Source organism: Pogoniulus pusillus, chromosome 7 (assembly GCF_015220805.1).
Source record: "Pogoniulus pusillus isolate bPogPus1 chromosome 7, bPogPus1.pri, whole genome shotgun sequence".
NCBI classification, from domain to species: domain Eukaryota; kingdom Metazoa; phylum Chordata; class Aves; order Piciformes; family Lybiidae; genus Pogoniulus; species Pogoniulus pusillus.
In genome coordinates, this window is record NC_087270.1 from 11,483,310 (window position 1) to 11,499,133 (window position 15,824).

Below are 15,824 nucleotides of genomic sequence, written 5' to 3' on the forward strand. Positions count from 1 at the left end.
CTCCTCTTCCAAAGCCAGCGCTGAGAGCCTCGTAATTGAGAGCTGACAACACAGTCACCCACAGTGGTCTGTGGCATACTGGCAAGAAACAGCCATAGCCCCTGCCTTCCCCAGTCCTTTTTAATTCCTATACCTGAGCCTCAGCAGCTGGAGCCCAGCTCATTTTGACCCAACAGACCAAGCTGAGTAGCTGTCCAAGATCATTTAGCACAACTTAAAATTATCTCCTAGGAAAAAAGAAGTGAATCTGTAAACAAAACAAATATGAAAAGTAATTCTAGACTGTAGTAACTAACAATAATAGTTTTTTAGTACCTGTGCTGACTGCTTCTTAGCCTGAACCCTTCCTGGATTTGACTCATACACGCAGGGACTGTAGCTCAATCAGGGAAGCCTCACTACACAGCAAAGCCTAATGAATCCATGGACCCCAACTTTGATTTGCTTTCTGACACATGCCACTGCACACCCCTGAGACTTGGCCCACAGACCATCTGGAGTGGTAGTTGCTCAGCATGGGCTAAGCCTCCCATATAGCTGAATAACTCAAAGCCTAGAGGCCAGAACACCAAAGGTGGGAAAGCCACTGCCCTCCCATTCCTGACACACACTGATTATGGCAAAGCTCACCTTCAGATTTGCAAACTCAGAAGTAAGAGCTTCCAGCATCCACAGACTGTACTTCTTCACTGGCTAACATGACAATCAGCTTTCAGAACTGACCTACTTGCTCCAAGGCAGGCCCTCTGAGGTCCCTTACCTATACTCAGTTTCATGCCAAAGTCTGCTTATGAAAACGCAGGGAAACCAGTAATGTAATTCCTTTGGATTTTATACTTACTATCAGGGTATAAGAACACACAGGCTGCCACGAAAACAGTTTCAAACCACAAATACCTTACGCTTGCATTTTATTCTAACATATCCAAAACCTTCCCTAGCAGTCTTTGCATATCCAGCACTAATGGGACAACAGATTTGACTTCACCCATGTAACTGCAAAAAGCATTCCTCGAGTCCTTCAGCACATCTCTAAGTCAAGAAAAAATAATTTGGTACAGTGTGCAAACTGACTAAGATTTTTGTATCCACTTGAGAAAGCTCCTGCTTACAAAATGTACTTTCATTGCAATAAATAAAAAAGATGCCTTCAGCAACAGAAAAGTCTTTGAACACTGACAGCATCATCTCCATAATTCTTATTCGAGACATACTTCCTATTGTGTAACACGCCGTGTTGGAGAGGTTTGCAAGAGGTCATGCAAACTGTATGCAGTGCTTTAAAGACTGTGTGCAAAAATAGAGAAGTCAGGAAAACAAAGACAAGCTATGATCCCATGCAGTAAAATAAGAGCACACTACGTAACTTTTCAGAGCTTATGAGGAGTGAACAGCACAATGCCTCTTCTGAAATTGTTCACTAATACCACTAAAATGTGTGACAGCCAATAAACACAAACACAACCCACCCTGGCAGAAGTGAGTGCATCAATCAGGACCTGATCTGGGAGCCCTACTGCGCTCTTAATTGGAATAATAACTAAATGTGTTGTAAAGAATGAAATCTATTCCTCATCTCAAGTGATACCAGCGGATAACAAAAAAAAGAGAGTTCAGGCAGAGCAGAGAGACTGCAGAAATGACTGGAAAATAGAAGCAGCTGCAAAAAAGCTCTTGGTGAGAAAATTTGTTTAATGAAAAGGAAACAGCTCACACAAGGAAAGTTGTTTATGAGTCCACACAGGAAGGGCTTTAAAGCTTTTCTTTCAACACATCAGTGTATTCTGAGTTAGATCATGAATACATCTCCAGAAAGCTTGGTATGGATTAGAGATTGAGGATAAATAAGGGTATCCTCCTGGTGGGTGTCAGAGAAAAAAAGCAAGCAGTGTATCAATGTGTCAGCTGCAAAGTGTCCTCACTCAATTCACTTCAAAGGTATTACAATAACGTCTGGCAGCAGCAGAACTGCCACACGGTTTTGTGCAGGCTCTAACAGAGAGAAGTGGGAAGCTAGTGCTAGAACGAGAGACTATTTCATCCTGTTACCGAGAACATCCCTCTCTACTTGAAAATCTCTCAGGGCCATACTACTGCTCAGCATTCTCCCTGTGGACTCTGTTTAGATGTCGTGTTGACTTTGGCTGGGAGACAGCTTAGTAGCTAGGGCGGCTCTGTGTTTCGCATTTGTGTGGAAAATGCTGCTGCTAATACAACCAGAGGATTAACAATATGCTCTGTTGAGAGAGTGCAGCAAAGAGCAGCCAGGGAACTCTGGATCTGTCAGCTTCAACTCTGCTTGGGAGGGTCACGCGGCAGCGCGGTTCGCTACCTTCAGTGATGACACAGTGCACACTCAGCAAGAGCAACTAACGTGGTTGAGAGATGGGATGTGACCCAGACTCGTACACACCTCACAAGTGTGACTCTGTGAAAACCATGAGGTTCAACACAAGCAAGTGCAAGTTCCTGCGCTTGGATTGGGGCAGTCTCCAACATCAACACAGGCTGGGGAATGAATCATAGAATCAACCAGGTTGGAAGAGACCTCCAAGCTCATCCACTCCAACCTAGCACCCAGCCCTAGCCAGTCAACTTAGACCATGGCACTAAGTGCCTCATCCAGGCTTTGCTTCAACACCTCCAGGGACGGCAACTCCACCACCTTCCTGGGCAGCCCATTCCAGTGTCAATCACTCTCTCTGGCAACAGTTTCCTCCTAACATCCAGCCTAGACCTCCGCTGGCACAGCTTGAGGCTGTGTTCCCTTATTCTGTTGTTGGGTGCCTGGCAGCAGAGCCCAACCCCACCTGGCTACAGCCTCCCTTCAGGTAGTTGTGGAGAGCAATGAGCTCTGCCCTAAGCCTCCTCTTCTCCAGGCTTGATCAACACCAGCTCCCTCAGCCTCTCCTCATAGGGTTTGTGTTCCAGGCCTCTCACCAGCTTTGTTGCCCTTCTCTGGATATGTTTCAGTATCTCATCTCTCTTGAATTGAGGAGCCCAGAACTGGACACAGCACTCAAGGTGTGGCCTGAACAGTGCTAAGTACAGGTGAAGAATAACCTCCCTTGTCCTACTGGCCACACTGCTCCTGATACAGATGGGGATGCCATTGGCTCTCCTGCCCATCTGGGCACACTGATGACTCATGTTCAGTTGCCTGTCAACCAGTACCCCCAGGTCACTTTCTTCCTGGCTGCTCTCAGCCACTCTGCCCCCAGCCTGCAGTGCTCCTTGGGGTTGTTGTGGCCAAAGTGTAGAATCCTGCACTTGGCCTTGTTAAATCCCATCCCATTGGCCTCTGCTCACCCAGCCAGCCTGTCAAGGTCCCTCTGCAGGGCTCTTGTCTACCCTTTAACAGCTCCATACCTGCTCCTAACTTGGTGAAGGGGCTAGGAGCAGTCCTATGGAGGAGGACTTGGTGGTAATGGTGGATGAAAAGCTGAACATGGACCAACAATGCACAGAGGAAGCTGCAAAAATTATCAGAGGACTGGAATGCTTCTGTAAACACAGGCTGAGAGAATTGGGGTTGTTCAACCTGAAGAAAAGAAGGCTCCGGGGAAACCTTGCTGATGTCTTTCAGTACTTAAAGTGAGGGATGGCTATAAGTAAGATGTGGCCAGTCTTTTTAGCAGGGTCTATTGCAATAGAACAAGGGGTGATGGACTACATCTAAGAAAGAAATGTTTTACAATGAGAATGGTGAAACACCGGACCAGGTTGTCTAGAGAGGTGGCAGAAGCCTCACCCCAGAAATATTCAAGGTCAGGTTGGATTGTGCTCTGAGCAACCTATCTTGTCAAAGACGTCCCTACTCACTGCTGGGGAGTTGGACTAGATGATCTTTTAACCCAAAACATTCTTGGAGCCTATGAATACATAGATGTTTTTGTTATGGCTGAACAGTTCTTATGCAGAGTCAAGCTCTTTCTCATATCACATCATGTGTGAGTAGGATAGGGGTGTAAAGGAAGATGGGAGGGGACACAGCTGGGACAGCTGACCTCAACTGGCAAAAGTGATATCCCACATCCCATGACTTCATGCTCACCATATAAAGCTAAGAGAAGAAGAAAGCATTCTCAAGCAACGGCTACATCTGATGAAGCCCAGCCATCCTGAAGATAGCTGAAGCTGAATACCTGCCTGCCAAGGGGGAGTGGTGAATGAATTCCTTGTTTTGCTTCTTATGTGTGCACAGCATTTGCTTTACCTACTAAATTATCCATCTCAGTCCATGAGTTTTCTCACTTTCACTCCAAGAGGGAAGTAAGCAAGCAGCTGTGTGGGGCTGAGATGTCTGCTGGGGTTAAACCACAATGTATGTGTAAATAAAATGGCTCTGGGCTGTCACACTAGCTTTGAGGCAGGCTGAGATTACACAGCTCTCACTTGTTCTGCTGAAACCTCTTCACCCTCTCTGTCACTTCCAGAAGAAGATGCCTGCATCAAAACTATCTCTTGGGAAAGATGCATGGCCAGCCTTAGGTTTTGAAACACATCCAGGTACCTGCACAAAAACTGTGCAGGCACTCAACTATGCCCACTTACCACTGACGGGACTCACACCCCAGTCCACTTCAGTTTACTATGGTAGATGCGGTCAGAGGCACTTACCAGTGTGGTTCACTGAATTGGTACATATGTGATTCAGATCAGATGAGCACAAAACTGATGACCTAGTTAGACAATTACACCTACAAGAAGGAAAGGAAGGCTTGATCAAAGAGAAGAGTGTAAAGCCAGTTTTTATAAGTATGTCTCTCTCCTGCTGGTACAGTCTCCTGCTGGTACAGTAACAAAGATCAGAGCAATGACTCACAAAATGCTTGATGGCACACTATGCAAGTCTTGTGTCACAGGATGCCTTGCTTGCCCAAGGAATGCACTTCTTTAGCGCATTAGAGATGAAAACAACACGAATGAATTTAGAAGATAAATTGTCAAAGCAAGTGGAAGCTAAAGAGTTTAAAGAAGACAACCACTCTAAGGAAGCTATTCCATGTTATGACTGAAACCAGTGTCCTTTTTAAAGAGAAAGTGCATGCTTATATATCAGAAATAGGTTAGAGAGTGCATCTCCATATTCATAAAGAACTGCTTTCTTCTAACAATGTTTATCTCTTTTACATGGATCACATGCTTAACGTAAATGCAGCATACCAGGGAGAATCTCTCTTGCTTAGCTTGATTCTGGTCTCTTGCAGATAGACCATCATCTGTTTATTTAGCAATTACAGAACTTAACAAAATAATATCCTGAGTTTCAAACTCCAGTTTGTGGTTTTGAGACAGATATAGCACTTCTTTCCCAAGTAAGAAATTAACAGTTGCAGAGGGTGCATCTTGCATGGTTCAGAAAATGTGTTATGAGAATGCAGGAGAATCTCTGCAAGGTGCAAACAAACGTGTGGCTGGATGCAGAGAGAATGTTTCACAGAATGGAACAGGAAATCAGGTTTTGAATGAAACTCATGAAGGCTTGGGCTGTGCTTCCAAACCCTATTTCAATACTATTTTTGGCTACATTTTCAACTTAGAACAAAAATGTAAATAAAAATATATATACATATTTATGTAGAGGAGATGCCAAAAGGAGGCAGATAGAGCCTTAATTGCAAAATTAAGAACAAACAATGCTTATTTAGACTGGTTTGCATTTTCCTCTAACTATACACATTTAGATCATTGGCAGTGGGGATATAAACCAAATTTAAAGGCTGCTATCTTCCTGATTATATTGCAAGTCAAAAATTCATCAGTTAATGATCGTTAGAGTTATTTTATGGAATGGTATATTATTTCAGCATTTGCTTCTAGAGATTACTGTCCAGTACTGTAATTAAAACAAAGCAAAAACCTGATGGTGGACGAGGTATAAACATTGCTCTATTAGAAGATGTCATAAGAACTGTAGCTCAAGTGCTTACATAAAAATTTGTGAGCTACCAGTTCCTATAGCAACAAGCAACAGAATTTAGTTAACACAGCTGCTTTCCATTCTAGGGACTCCATTGTCATTGCAGTTTACAAGATACAAAAGTATTTCTTCAAAGACTAAATGAGGAAAGCATTGGAAATGTTGGGGAAGCAGACCCAGGCTAATAAAATGATTCTTTCTCTTTTCATCTCTTTAATGGGATTCTCTGCCATGTGCTAATTTAGCTCTCCTAACAGAGCAGTAGATTCAGTGGAAGATACCTGAAGCTGGCCTGCCTCTATGTTACACTCATCCTTTCTGGAATGTCCAGAAGCAGCTTCCTTGCAGGTAGATTTGCTCTTTCTCTCCTTCCTCCTGCCAGTTAACCAGAATAAGATTCACTTCAATGTGGAGAGTCAGCACAACGTATCTGGGGCACCTGTTAAATCTCATATTGTGCCTACACACAGTTACTAATTTAACACACTGCTGACACTCCCATAGCTTTAAGTCCTCTGCTTCCCCAGTGGTTCTGTGAACCTCCTTATCAATCTGAATCACTGAAATTGTTTTTTAAAACAACTGGCTCCACAGTTTTCAGTGTTAAAAAATGTCTGTGAAAAGGGTTTTAACTAAGTACTTGAAGAGACATCAGGGCTAATATTCTCACTGGAATGTCACACGTGAGTAGCTAGGATTCAGATGGAAGGATCAGGAAAGCATCACCAACTCACACCTACTGGAACTTTGGGATTGCCAACCTGCGATCCTCGCCTTGCAAAGAATAACATGTCACACTGTCTTCTCAGTGAGGTTGGAAGAACTCCTTCTGGATGAGAGATCCAACTGCTGTCAGTAAGAGAATCACTGCCTGCCCATGGGTAAGGGAGGTTTTTGAAAGCAAGCTGTATTTGCCACTGCGTTTGGTAGACTCTTTATGAAGTGGTGGCTCTAGTTTTTCAGTTTTGTGCTAAGCCCTTGACAGGGGCCCTAAGGCACTCAGCTCTTCACAGATCTTCCTGTTAACTTCACAGCTGAGATTTAATGGTACATGATACCTAGGATGCAGATAATTGACATGACTGTGAAAGTATATTCTCATTTTGGTGATTTGAACAGTGCCATCCAAGACAGAAACTGGCATAGGTAGGTGGAAAAGTGAACATGGTACTGGAGCACAACCACCTGTCCTGTGGATAGGTAACATGAAAACTTGACAGCAGCAGTTCAGGATCAGTGTGTGAGACGCAGTATGTGCCACTCATGAACTTCACCTAAAAAGCCCCCATGTAACAAGTAAGCTAGCTGCCATTTCACAGGCACAATGCCACATGTGTCTTTTTCCAGACAATGATGCTGTGACACAGAGGAATAATCCCCTACTTCCTACATCCATCCAAACTAGTATACAGACCTGACTCTTTATTTCATTCACACCAGCTCAGTATGTAGAATCATAGAATAACCTGGTGGGAAAAGACCTTAAGATCCTTGAGTCCAGCCATAACCTAGCATCTCCCTTTGATGAAGGCTGAAGTGTTCAGCTTGATACAAAAAGCCTGAAGCGTTACACCCACCACTGTAATTATTACGACAGTATTTCCATCCTGCAGTTCAACTTACACAATAAATGAGCCTTGAGTTACACTACTGTAATAGTGCATTAGCCTTTATTGTCCTGCTGGCCACATTCTGCAATCTCCTCTCACAGCAATTTCCAGTTCTTGACCTAAGAGGCAGCTTGAGTGTGCTCACTAAACCAGAAATACTCAGTATCCTGTTTCTGCAAAACCTGACTGAGTGTTAACCATAAGGACTATAAAAAGTCATCTCTATATTAACCAACAGCATCTGCTCTTTCATTAAAATCAAATACATACAGATAAGTGTTTGAGATTAACAGAGAAGTCTCGCACTACCACATCCAAAATTCCTGCTCACAGGATTCACAACCATATTTAGTCAAAGATGTGGAAAACACTAGCTGCTAGCATGTCTGATCCTTATGATCATCTCCTATGCTGAGAACCGCATCAGGAAACAGTTCTGCAACTCTACATAAAAAAATACTAAATTCAGTAATCAAGTTTATTTTGAAACCGTAAAGACTGCACAGGAGATTGCAACTTTCATGGGTGTCATTTAATATTTTTTGAAGAATAAGTTTATATAGCAGTATGACCTATTCTTATTGAATAATTTCTAACAGCAATGGAATACCTGACTTACAATCTACACAATACATTCAACTTCTAAGCAGGTTTTGTTGGCTTGTGAGGACTTATCTGAACATCTCCTTCTCCTGGGAATAGCTTTTGTAACTCTGACATGAGACTGTGCATTTCACCAGAAGCAAAAAAATTAATGTCTGAATATAAATATAAATTTAAACAATATTCTAAGGTAATACTGGTGTAGGGACAATAACACTTGAGAAAGTAACTTCTAAAACTAATTGAGAACTACACTGCAGAGCTATTCTTTTAGAGTCTTCCTTGCATACACAACTAAAATTCATAAAGAAATGATGCTTGGTTACATAATTGGCTATTGAGGATCACAATGATCAGGATTCATATTGTGCCTTGGAAGACAGATCTATAGATCACAGAAACATAGGTGTACCAATACGAACTCCTTATGTTGTAAAAGATTCCAAGTTTAACCCTCAGCTTCTATGAGCTGGCCTAAACACGTACCTAAGGAGCAGCACTGAGCAGTGTGCAATCACAGGCAACAGAAACTTCTCGAGGCAGTGTTTCATACTTGTCTATTTTAAGCAGCTACTTAAACAACAATTTAAAAATATTTTCGTTGTTGAGCTATGTTAAAGGCTGCATTTAATCCATGTTATGAAAATGAGGAAACTAAAGGAGACAGGTTTCAAGCGAGGAGGCAAAGTTTGCAAGAAGTCAAGCGTTAATTTGCCAGTTTCACAATTCTGCCTCAACCTGAAGACAATTCTTTTCCTCCTGACAGCATTGGAAAGAAAACAGCTGGCTACTTTCCAAAGAAACCTAGGATCTGGTGCAAAATTAGAACAAGAGGGTTTTTAACAGTAATTACAATATCTATACACAATACTTCACAGATGTGCCAGAATCTATACAAGCTGCTCACTGTGGCAGATAGATGCCAAATGTATGCCTTCAGCCAACCAAGTTGTCCCTTTTTCAATTCAAAATCTACGTTATCCTGCTTAAGGACCTGCCTGTGGCTACAATTCCCACTTAATATTTTTCTATATGTGATTTTTTTTGTGGACCACAGAATTGATTTAAAGCATCTGAATAAATTTCTTGTAGGAGACTAACAGTTCAGAGTCTTCATCTGACCCATTTCTCTTAACGTTATGAAGTGCTGAGGCTATTTAAGATGTTTTGTAGCACAACAGGTTTGAAAGGATTTCCAACAGCATCACAGACTAAACATAAAGCGAGAAGAGCTGAATGACAGGTCAGAAAAACTGCTGCCCTAACAGACTGTTCGGGACAATGTGACAAACCAAATGTCATAATTACTGTTGCCCTTGCAGCTCCCAAACAATTATGTTTCCTTTTTTTCTGAAAAGGAATACTTAATTAAAGAAGAACCAAACCATGCATTCCTGTATTAGCAAATCAGATACACCATGGAGCCCTGCAGTACTTAATTGAGTCCAAAGCAGTTTCCTCTTTTTTTTTTTTAAATCTTAATTTTATTTCCCTTTAATTCTATTTGGTTGTAATGAATGAGGTATATAATTACTCTGATTCATCCTGTACCCTTAGCATGAAGTATTCCAGAGCACTTAAAAACAATAATTAATGAAACATCAAAAAAAAAAAAAAAAAAAAAAGAGAAAAGCACAACTGAAAAAATAATCCTTGGCTTCATCTTAAATATGATCAAGAATTGTATAGAATTCCTTGAGACTTTGTATAACTCATTTTACACAAATGGCTAAGAAATTACTAGTAGTACATGCACCTCTGTACTAACACTTATTTATGCAGTTCTTATTAAACAACTACAAATCACAGAACCCAAAAGGAATGAGACCAACTAATCCTATCATCCTATCCAGCACCATATATACTCGTGATATCAAAGAAGGGGTCTATAGCCCCTTCTAATTCTGAAATCACCCCATTTTCCAGAATAGTTTGTCTCTCTTTCCTTTTTAAGTGGAAAAATAAACAGGTGACATTGAGGATACAGAAATAAATATTTAATTAACGGAATGAAGTTCATGCAACTGCCAAGTTCCTGCACAATTAGCAATTTGAGTCTGTTTTCCTATCACTGTCAGTCATGACTAAGCCTGTGTTCAGGAGCAGGGATACACCACCACGCTACGCGTACCTCAGCGCACATGCTGGCTGCATGCTGACCGTGAGAAAGCTTTGCCTTATGTCCTACTGTCCTCACTGCTCAATCATCCATTGGAAGAAAGCTCCAGAGTAATCTAGAGGGGAAACTTAAGAGCTGTTTTGGACCAGGAGCCTGAAAGGACTCGGAAATAAAACAATTCACAAACCAAATTTTAATCCATTTGGTTTTGTTTTTAAATCTCCCCCCCCTCCAGACACAGTTCACCTAGCAGACCTTTCACTCTGGTACACAGTGCTTACTTTTCTGCCTGCAGGTTCATCCCTCAGCCTGATATTTTGAACAGTGGGACCATGCACAGTTAAATCCTAATCAAGACTCAGTTAAATCCTAATCAAGACTCTGAAGGCAACAGAAGTGTAGCGTACGCAGAAGCTTTCTTTCTCCTCACCGTTTTCACTTGAGACAAAAAGTCAAGGGGCAAACACAGAACGGTAAGAAGTTAACAGAGCTAAAAAAGTCATGCACAGCCAGGTAAGACCTGTATCAGACGAAGTGTAAAAGAAAGAAGGCTGATTTCCTCTTTGTGATTCTGTCCATTGAATATCGCAGAACAGCAAGCACAAAGGGAGCTCAGACGTGAGTGACCTTTTTTGTTTTGTTTACTGCTCATCAGAGTCTACACACCCTGTGGTCTGATGGCTTTCTTTTAACACTTTGCTGTGGTTTGGGTTTGACTTGCTTTTCTAAATCAAGTCTGTATTCAGCCTAAGCTGAAATATCTTGCCCCTTTTGAACTTGGTGTAAATAAAAAATAATAGCACTAAAGTGCAGTAGAAAGGTTAGGGGGGAAAATACTTAAGCCAGACTTCAGTTCACTAGGCAGGCATTTCCCTAGATAAAATCAAGAGGGTGCCAGCCAAAAGCACCTAGGAAATAACTATGTTTCCAAATATCTCTTTTTAAAGGTATATCAACTCTAATCAAATGAGATTAAACTTTGATATTTTATTGTTACTTGGAGTAAATTCCACTCAGCATTCTTTGTTCTAGACCATACATTCTTCATTAATGTTCCACCCAACCTTACACACGCTTTGGACAAAGGCAGAGAAAAGGACCAAGAGGAGGCTTTCTGCGTTGCCGACTGAGGGCTACAGTAACTGCAAATAACACAGCTGAACAGACACGTTCTGAGACTTTCATTTCGGCCACAAAGCCTCAGTACAGTGTAACAAATGAAGTGTCCAATTAGTTTTTAGAACTATAAGATTTGTGAATAGGCAAGTTCGGCAGGCTCTTACCTAACCTGTGAAATGATACTCATTATAAGGTCACCAACCAACTACCTTGCTCAGATACACCCAGAGATTAGAACAGATATTTGCTGTTCACATTTATTAGTATCTCAGGCCCCCTGTCTGTAAAAACTTCCCACAGGGACACGTGTGCCTAATTCTTGCCAAATAGCTCAAGATCTTATACAAAGACTTGAAAATGCTCATTCCATTTAGTTCTTCCTTAAGCCTACCAACAATGCCAAAGGCAACAGTCTTTTTCTTAGACTAATAAGTGACTTTCTAAAACAAAACAAAAAATTGAAATTTACATCTAGCATTCCATCACTCACAATGAAGAGCTGTTAGAAGAGGTTAACTAGCCACATCTTTGGCTGTAAAACCTCAAGCCTATTTAGATGAGTTGCAACAAAACTCTGTTCGTCATCCTTAACACAACGAACAAGAAAATCTGTGGATCTTACTGAAGTGTTTAAATGCTTTAGGGTGCTAGTAAGGAAAGGACAAAACCCTCCATGCTAAAGCCCAATTAAAAGAAACTTCAGTAGGGAGGCAGAAGGTGCATTTGGATTACCTACTGCAGATTCCTAATTCAGACAGCACCTAATTGATACATAAGTGATCCAGAACAGGAATTCACAGGAAATTCTTTGGACAGCAAGCCAGACAACTGTTATCAACTACCCTCTCCATGGAGCCCTTATGTGTTAATGGTGCATTCTTAATCTTCTGGGCTAAAAACTCACTGGGTTAATAATTTCTGGATTAAGAACTGGATGACTCACCAGGCTCAGAGAGTGGTAGGAAATGAAGTCAGATCCAGTTGATGGTGAGTCACTGGTGGTGCTCCCCAGGCTCAGTAATTGGGCAAGGTCTATGCAATATCTTAATGATCTGGATGAGGAAATTGAGTGCACCCACAGTAAGTCTGCAGATGACACTAAATTCAGTGCTGATCTACTTGAGGGTAGGGAGACTCTGCAAAGAGACTGGACAGGCTGGATTGCTGGGCTGAGGTTACTTGTATGAGACTTAACAAAACAGAGTGCCGAGTCTTCTGGGTCACACCAGCCCCATGGAATGTTACAGGATTAGGGTAGCTTCCTGGAGGAAAAGAACCTAGGGCTTTTGGTTGACAGACATCTGAGCCAGCAATATGCTCAGGTGGCTATGAAGGCCAACAGCATCCTGGCTCCTATAAGGAATAGTGTGACCATGAGGAGTAGGGAAGTGACTATGTTCTTGCGAGGCTGCACCACAAATACTGTGTTCAGTTTTGGGTCTCTAACTATGATTCTGTGATTTTAAGTGAGTTAATATATCAGGTACAGGGATGTGGCTTGAGGAAGGTGATTTAATGGGGCATAATGCAGTGTAGCCATAAGTATCCTGGTGCCTTTGCAATTACAAGGGCACGAGTTCACAGAGTATGCAAGAGTAACAGAACTGAAACACAAAAACGCAAGCAATGCAAGGGCTATGCTGCTACAGACATTAACTTGAGTGAAAAGCCCACTCCTAAGACAGTTCTCTGGAGTCAGAGACCCCTCAGTTTGGCCTTTATATTCACTATAGTGTTGTGCATTTATCCAAACATCGTAATATAAAATACGTAACTTATCCTTTGAGTAAGAATCAGAGTCTGAGACTCCTCCTTTTCCTTACTACTGAGGAAAACATGTCAAAAAGCAAACAAATAATGGATTTCAACAAGCTTCTGAAACCAAAATTTTAAAGCAAACAAAGAGGAGATCTGGAACATCTGGGAATAAAAGACTTAGACCTACCTCGTGGGAGATTCTGTTCTGTCAGACAAAGGCCCAAGGAAGGGTTTAAATTCATTATAATCTGGCCAGTTTTGGGGCACACTAATCTGCCAGATAGAAAAATAGAATTCTGGGAAGCAGATCTCTCAAGGTTCTGCCATGAAGGCACAGGTGGGATTCTGAAGGAATGTGATTATCTGAATAAATGAGAGCAGCTCGGTTAAGAGCACTGAGAAAACAACATTGATTACAGGGACTGCCAGCACAATGTTTTCTGCTTAGAAAACTCCTGAAAGTTAGGAGAAGATACCATACCCTTACATGCTTTGAAACCTCTGTTCTTCTTCTCATCTTTTGCCCTAGAGACGCTCACTGGCTAATTTTCCTTCCTCTTTGGAATAACAATCCCCCCAAACAACATGCCCACCCAGCTATGAGCTGGAAGAAGCTAGAGTCAATGTGCTGCCTTAAGCATTCTTTTCCACCTCCACTCTCACACCAGCCACATCAAACTAGGGAAAACCCATTCATCTCTACTCTGTCAGCTACATTTTGGAATCACCACTTGGATTACTTGACACAGACAACCACTGCAACCTGAGCTAGCAATTCTGAACTGTAACTAAATGGGAGGGTGAGGCAAGAGGAGTTACATACAAATAAGAATTTACTTTGCTTCTCCATACAGCATTTACAAAGTTTCTACATTAATAAATCCTCTGTAGTTGTCACAGGTTTTGAAAGAGATGGGAAGACTTCCTAGGAGAGCTGTCAGAAAACCAGTCTTACAGTGTAAGCCTTAAAGTGTAAAACAAATCCAATTCACCACAAGTTGAAAGCTGCCTTGACTTCTACATCCAAACTTTTAGTAGTCACGGGGGTGTTAAAATTGGGATAGTCTAAAGATATGGAAGATGCTGGGTATGCAGATCAAGGCAATGACTTCATTAGACCAGGTGGCACAGCCAGAAAAGGTGCACAAGCTTCTGTGTCACGGGCTTTTTAACAGGCCACAGCAAATAATCAGCTCTTCATTGACACTTGTTTGGAAAACAGGATCTGAAAAAGGGAGACTTTTGGTCTTACTGACAAAGGCACAGCAAAAGGAAGACTGGCAGCTGAAATTAGACAAAATCAACCTTTCCACAACATTGCAATTTCCTAGCACTAAGGGTAATTAAATATTGGAATGGCTTACCAGGGGAGCTGGTGGACTCGCCATTGCTTGGAGCTTTAGGATGAGATTAGATATCATTGTAAAAGAGATGCTTTAATCCAGCTTCTGGAAGTTCTCAACATGCCCATACCACTTGCAGCTCTGCATTAAGACAATGACTATAATCAAATCTCTACTTTAGGGTTTCGGCTGATCAACTGCAAGGGTTATAAAGAATTTCTCATTTTCTTTTACATACAAACCAGACAGATGCTTTGGTGTGGCTTATATTCTGATCTGTCTCTGAAGCTGCAGACACTGCCCACATCTACAGAAAACACGGGGGGAAGCCAATGCAGTGGCCAGTGGTAACAAGGAATATACTTCTCAGCCTGAAATCCACCAAGCAGTCATATCCTCATGCCACCTCACATGAATTTGGAGCCATCTGGATGCTAACAACCTCTGCCCCCAGGTGTGTAATTAGGTCAGTGCAGAACCAGGTTTGATCAATCTGCCTAGATAAGGGCCTGGCATTATCATCCACTCAGCACCACACTAACACAGGTAAGTGACTTTTAGAAGGAGCTGTTTCATGCTCCAATACTGCAGGGTAGTGGACAAGGGTCAAATGAAAAACTATTGGATCACCAGATCCTTAGAGATCTTGTTAATGAGTCTTGTTGGATTAGTTCAAAGAGTGCTTTTCCCAAGCAGAGATAAACCGAAATCTCAGCTGAGCTTGTTCTGTGTTCATTAAGTGTGAGACACAAATCATCTGTTAATACATTAAATTAATCTGGATATAGTTCATCTAATTAACTAATTGCTATTGAAGAAGCATAAATAACACCTTGGTCTTTTTTTGTCCTGAAAATCCAGGTGCTTTAGTCTGACTACTATGTTAGGTATCAGAATGGATTTAGTGTTCTGTGTTGGCCAGTATGACTGGAAAAACAAACATCCTTTTTGGTGTTTTAATTTAGCTACACCTGTAGCTACAAAAATCTGCATTATTTTAGAAGAAGGCTGTCATGACTTAATTGTTAAATGCAAAGAAAGCTGAAGATACATCTCTCCTACGCAGGCAGGCTACAAGAGCGGGGGCTCTGCAGCCTGGAGAAAAGAAGGCTTTGAGGAGACCTTGGAGTGGCCTTCCAGTATCTGACGGGGGCTACAGGAGGGCTGGGGAGGGACTATTTACAAGGGCTTGTAATGACAGGATGAAGGGTAATGGGTTTAAACTGGCAGAGGGGAGATTCAGAGTAGATGTTGGGAAGAAGTTCTTTACAGTGAGGGTGGTGAGACTCTGGCACAGGTTGCCCAGGGAGGTTGTGGCTGCTCCCTCCCTGGAGGTGTTCAAGGCCAGG

General features: G+C 41.9%; 1 protein-coding gene across 29 annotated transcripts in view; it reads right to left on the minus strand.

Moving 5' to 3' along the window:
• The window catches only part of DLGAP2 (DLG associated protein 2), a 465,415-nt gene that overhangs the window by 147,705 nt on the left and 301,886 nt on the right, over positions 1 to 15,824 (minus strand). For 6 of the 29 annotated variants that reach the window (XR_010302767.1, XR_010302769.1, XR_010302770.1 and 3 more), the window contains 2 exons: positions 14,497 to 14,616; positions 13,948 to 14,357 (listed from right to left, as the gene is read on the minus strand). The exons of the other annotated variants lie outside the window; for them this stretch is intronic. The gene's annotated coding sequence lies outside the window, so the exon portion shown is untranslated. Of the gene's footprint in view, positions 1 to 13,947; positions 14,358 to 14,496; positions 14,617 to 15,824 lie in introns of those variants that run through there. 29 annotated transcript variants of the gene reach the window in all.